Source organism: Salvia hispanica, chromosome 2, assembly GCF_029641045.1.
Source record: "Salvia hispanica isolate PSC_SH4W2 chromosome 2, Shi_PSC_v1, whole genome shotgun sequence".
NCBI lineage: Eukaryota > Viridiplantae > Streptophyta > Magnoliopsida > Lamiales > Lamiaceae > Salvia > Salvia hispanica.
In genome coordinates, this window is record NC_142693.1 from 20,802,636 (window position 1) to 20,808,994 (window position 6,359).

A 6,359-nucleotide genomic window follows, 5' to 3' on the forward strand; every position below is an offset into this window, starting at 1 on the left:
TGTGTGTGTGTGTTAATGTGGGAGATTGACAGGGAGTGTATGTGTGTGTGTGTTAACGTGGGAGATTGTCAGGGAGAGTGTGTGTGTGTGTGTGTGTGGGAGATTGACAGGGATTGTGTGTGTGTGTGTGTTGTGTGTGGGAGATTGACACGGATAGAGTGTGTGTGTGTGTTAATGTGGGAGATTGACAGGGATTGTGTGTGTGTGTGTGTTATGTGGGAGATTGCAAGACACTGCTTTAGATTAGGTGCAAGATTAGGTGCAATCATAATGTGGGAGAATAACTAATAAACATGACAACGTTTTTCAACTGACTACTTACAACCTGGCTTGCAAGATTTAGAAGTTGGTTTAGGTGGTGGATCCGATTGCGGTTCATACACAGTCAGCATCGAACGGTTCTTTAATCTTGAACCCGGTGGCAGAGGAGTTGGCGGCGCCGGTGCAGTAGGATAATTGACATTTATTTGAGAAAATAATGGCTTCCTTTGATCCGAGATTGAAATACCATTGTCAGGGAATGGATACTGCCTCATGCATTGTGAGAGAACCATTAGATTCATAATCACCAACAATGATGTCTTAGACAATTTCATTTCAACTCCTCAGTATCAATTGCCCTGCATTCATAGAAGAAAACGTGTGTTCATCTAAATATATATTTATAGAAAATTATAGTACTACAATTTTGCATGGAAACATAAATCTAAACTGAAAATTTAGAACAAAGTTGAAGTGCACAAAAGAGAGAGTGAGGATCAAATTCTTACAAAGTTTGAAGTGAAATCTGAATTGGGAATTTGAGAGAAGGCTGCAGTTTGAGTTTATGGAGAAGTGATATCTGAATTTTTTAATTTGAGGAGTGGGATATTATGATTTATATAGAGGTGTTTCATTATATGGATGAATTTGCTATTTTTAATGTTAAATTTAATAGCTTCAGCAAGAAATTAAATGCAATGAAAATTTCAAATAACTCGGTTAGGTTGACATAGAGTTGACTTATTACAAAAGAAAGGAGATGGAAATCGTAAGTCATATGCTCCGCGTGATAAAGTAAAATGGTGTCGAAATATATAAATTTAAATTTATTTCGAAACTTAATAGTACTATCCTGTTTTCTCAAAAATCTTTTTTTTTTTCATTTTGATTTGTTCATTCTACTATCAATATTTCAATAATATATCTCTCTGTCTCTCCTTTTACTAATTTTGTACTATTAAAATTTGTATCGTCTATTATAAAGAATATATTTTCGTGGACGGAGCTAGTATAATTTGTCCCATCCTTATACCAGTCTCTAATTTCATATAAACAATTATAATATGATCGCAACCAATCCTAAATTATTTTTATATTTTGAAATTGAGTACGCCGCCTCTGTTGTGAAATGACGCGATTTTAAGAAGGTAAAGAACAAGAATTCACAACGAAATTTTTAAAAAGTAAAATTGCAAGAATTTACAATGAAATTCAACTTACTTTTCAATAACATATATACACCACCATGCACGATTTATGATTTCTAGGAAATTAATTTGCAATGACTGTTTGCTATTTTGATTGTATAAATTACAACGATATTTTACATACAAAAGGCAAAATTAAGAAGGAAAAGAGCAAGAATTTACAGCATAACTTGCTAACTTATACCATGCACTATTTATGATTTTTAGGAAATTAATTTACAATGATTGTTTGCTAATTTTTTTGGTAAAGTTTGCTATTTTGATCACACTATAAATTAAGTATTCATCATATAATTAAGCCTTTCAATGTTGCTTTCTGCATTACTAATTTCATGCGAACACTTAGTCAGTATGTGAAAAAGTATTCACAAGTTTAAACGTGATTATTAACTAAAAATTCAAAATTTGAAAAATATGGAACATGTGAAAAAGCAATCTTTTGAAAAAATGATTAACTTAAAAAAAATGATGAAAAGTTTTAGTTATATAACAAACCAACCACCATTTTTTTTACCACGGGTGTTCCGAATACGGTTTTGGCAAGATCCGACTAATCCTGTTTGATTGGATTTGTGGATTAAGGCCGAAAATCTTCAGTAAATGGCGGAGTTTGACTCGTGACCTTAAGGTCTCTACAGTTTCTCGCCGTCAATTGTGCTACAATACCGTTAATAAATCAACCAAAGTTTTAAACATCTTAGGTACAGTGAGTCTAGCAAGCATTTGGATCAGATTACAAATTTCAGCCCATTTAGAGAGGACACCTATTACTTTATTGGGCTTCACCACTTGGGCCTTCTTACAGACCAAAGCTGAATAATTTGGGCCCTTTCTTATATTACAGTCCAGTCCTTTACATTACAACCCAGCCATATGTTGCACCACGATTTTACTTGCATAAAAACTTCATCTTCAATGAAAATTCATGTGAATAGGTTAACAAATACTCCCTTCGTTCCCTTATCGTTGAGGCGAAACTTTTCGGCACGGAGTTTAAGAAATGAATGTGAATAGGTTAACAAACACTCTAACCTCTGCTGGCTTGACTAGTGTGTTCACCACAGGGTGAACTGCAGGAGATGATGTCTCGAGTTCCTCCTCTTCTACTTCAGTCACTACTTCCTTCTCTGGCTCAGCTGCAGGTTTTGATAGAGTCTCTGGCATGGAAGGACCCTCATAACTCGTCCCACTCCTCAAGTGAATCGCCTTGCAATCCTTGGGATTTATTGTTGGCTGCCCTGGGAATTGCCCTGGCTTATGCTGGCCGCTCACAGACTGAGCGATCTGACTCATCTGTACCTCTAAGTTCTTCATATGTGTCGCCATGCTGTGCACATCATTCTCTACCTTCTCGAGCCTCTTGTTTGAATGCTCCATATTCTTCTGAGACTGGGTCATGAAGGCATTCAGTATGTCCTCTAAACTCCTCTTCTGCGGCTCATTGATCATTCCTTGTGACACTGTAAACCCCGGAGGTGGCTGCAAGACATTGTTGGTGTTCCCATAGGAGAGATTGGGGTGTGGCTTATTTCCAAAGTGGTTGAAACCTCCACCCCCTTGATTGGGGCGGGAGTTGTTATAGTATCCGTTGCCCCCTTGGTGTATGTAGTTGACATCTTCTACACCTTCTAAGTTATCTTGCACCGATGCTCCCACTCCCATGAGATCCAGCTTCCTATGGATGAGCTCCAATTGATTCGCCAAGCTGCTGTCGGGACTGACTTCTAAGGCAGAAGCTATTCTGTGCACCTTGATCCTCTCATTAGTCCAAGTTCCATCATTCGAGGAAACTCTCTCGATCACCTCCATCGCTGCCGCCTCACCAATCTTTATCAGTTATCCTCCTGCGCTCCAGTTTAGCTCACTCTTTGCATCAGGCAAGCACCCCTTGTAGAATGCGAGGACTTGATGGGTTGGATTCAAACCATGATTAGGACACCACTTCAAAAGGCTCTTGAACCTTTCCCAAGCTCCTCGGATACTCTCTTGAGGAGTCATCTCAAATGCTAGAATCGCTTATTGCCTATTCAAAGCTTCACTCGGAGGGTGGTATTTTGCTAAGAATTTGGCCACCAATGCATCCCACGTACGGATGGAGTTGGGCTCCAAACTGTCCAGCCAATCCCGGGCATCATCCTCTAGAGAGAAAGGAAATGCCCTCAATCTGATCTGTTCATCCGGTACTCCATTGATTTTCGTCGTGTTGCAGATCTAGATGAACTTGGTGATGTGTTTGTTAGGATCCTCCGTGGATCGGCCTCTAAAAACATTGTTCACTACCATCTGAAGGAGCCCCCTCCTGAGCTCAAAGTTGTTAGCATCCACGTTGTTGCTAACGATTGCTGGATTGGACACCCCATTATAGGCAAACATATTCTGCACTGGTATCCCATTCTGCCCTTGATCTAACCGTCTCTGCAATGCTGCGAGTTGCTCTTGAAGTTGAGCATTCGTTAGAGGAGGTGGTGGATTGTTATTCCTGTTGTTCCCCCCGTTTCCTCCGTCCATCAGAAAAGGAGGATGTGGCTCAAACTGGACAGGAGAGTGAACTGGTGATAGAGAAGGTGACGGTGGTTCTTGAACTGGTGAAGGTGACCGTCTCTGGACCGGAGAAGAAACTCGGATCCGCTGGTTTAGCCTCTTCAAAGCGTTTCTCCTTCTGTTCGATGCTTCGATCTCAAGATCAATAGGCTCTAAAGGTAAACCCTTAGAGCGTGTGTGCATACAACCTGAAAAAGACAACACAAATCTGAGAGCTCAAAGAAAATAAAAATTAAAATTAAAGCAATAAAATCTAGAGTAGTAATCTCTATCTTTACCACGATATTAAGCTAAAAACACAAATTGTCCCCGGCAACGGCGCCAAAAACTTGAGTCGATTTATTTTAAACACGAGAAATACCCGCAAGTGTACGGGGCTAGTGTAGCAATAAACAAGTACGAGTATCGTATCCACGAAGACAAATTGTGCAGCTCAAGTACCACGAACCGATTTACGCGATTTGGCGCACCACGAGCTATTATTAGTGATGGAGGTTCCCACTTTCGCAATAGGTGGCTAGAGGCGGTGTTAGCAAGATATGGAGTAAAGCATCGGGTGACAACTCCGTATTACCCTCAAGCTAATGGCCAAACTGAGTTGGCCAACAGAGAGATCAAACAAGTTCTTCAAAAGAGTGTCAAGGCGAACCGGAAGGATTGGGCACTCACGCTTGATGATGCTTTATGGGCGTATAGGACGGCCTATAAGACTCCCATCGGAACGTCACCTTACCAATTGGTGTTTGGGAAGTCGTGCCACCTCCCGGTTGAAATGGAGCACTCATCGTATTGGGCGGTGAGGCAATTGAACATGGACTTCACTAAAGCCGGCAAGGAGAGGATGCTTCACCTCAATCTACTTGATGAGTTTAGGAATGAAGCATATGTTAATTCCTCCATCTACAAGGCAAGGATGAAAGCTCACCACGACAAGATGATCGAGAGGCGTGAGTTCTACCCGGGAGACGCCGTTCTACTCTTCAACCACAAGTTGAGGCTCTTCCCGGGCAAGCTGAAATCTAAGTGGTCCGGCCCCTTCACTGTTAAGGAAGTCATGAGCAATGGAACGATGGAGCTCTTTGGACCCGATGGCACCACCTTCAAGGCCAATGGTCAAAACTTGAAGAAGTTCTATACTAGGGAGCAACAAGACGAAGTCTTTGTTGTTGGCTTGATTGAGTAGGTGGAATTTGAAGAGCGTCGAGCATACGAAGGTAAAAAGTTGAGCTATAGGGGAGGCAACCCCTAGTAGGTACATTTATTGCTTTTGTGTGTGTTTTAGCTTATCTTTTGTGTGTGTTTTAGCTTTTCCCTACTTTTGTTTGAGCTGGGTTTTTGGTGTTTTTAACGGTTCGTGTTCTGAGTTCTGTTGCAAGGTTAAAAAAAAAAAAAAAAAAATTCGCAGAAAAAAACGCCCGGGTGGAAGAAGCAAAACGCCCGGCCGGGCATTTCCAGCACAAAAAAACGCCCGGCCACAATGAGAACGCCCGGATTGTCTTCAAAACGCCCGGGCAGGTCGCCCGGTCGGGCGTTTCTCGCGCATATATATAACGGCGCCAAAAACTTGACTCGATTTATTTTAAACACGAGAAATACCTGCAAGTGTACGGGGCTAGTGTAGCAATAAACAAGTACGAGTATCGTATCCACGAAGACAAATTGTGCAGCTCAAGTACCACGAACCAATTTTGACTACTATCTAGAAAATCCGGAAGATATGGTTTTGATTTTGAAAAACAATTGAACATAAACAAGACAAAAGTATGCAACAAAAGACGAGTTTCAAGTAAGAGAACGAGATAGAGTCTTGGATCCAACTACAACGAACACGATGTGAACAACTCAACAACTTCGATTACCCATTTGAAGTCTCTAGGATTACTAGGAAAGCCGCTAGTCTAGACTAAGCCCTCTCTCGAGTGCACTTAACCAGTTGATTAATTATTAATATTGAAGTCTCCTTCTAATACGTCACAATTAACTCCTTAAAAACAAAAAGGCTCAAGCCCTCACTCTAGAATTCATTCTCTCGAATGCAAATTATCTAGGTGTTGTTCATTCTTTTATCAATCCTAATTGGGTATCTCTCGATTACTCAAAACTAGGACAACAAACCCAGCTAAGCAATTGAATTGAAAATGCACAAGAACGAAACAAAGAAATCACAAGAGCAAAGGTAATCAAAAGTCATTGAATTAATCAAAAGCATTCATTGTAGTCTTCACCAAAACTCTACAAATGATTTAGCTACTCATATCCAAAGCAAATTCACAAGAGAAATCCATAGAAAGAGATTTGAACATAGTAAACTAATAAAGATACTCCCAAGGGTGAATTGAATGGGCAGAT

At 40.4% G+C, this 6,359-nt stretch overlaps 1 pseudogene; it reads right to left on the reverse strand.

Annotated features, from left to right (window-relative positions):
- Positions 1–2,462: 2,462 nt before the first annotated feature.
- On the reverse strand, positions 2,463–4,193 carry LOC148931783 (uncharacterized; annotated as a pseudogene).
- Positions 4,194–6,359: the final 2,166 nt, after the last annotated feature.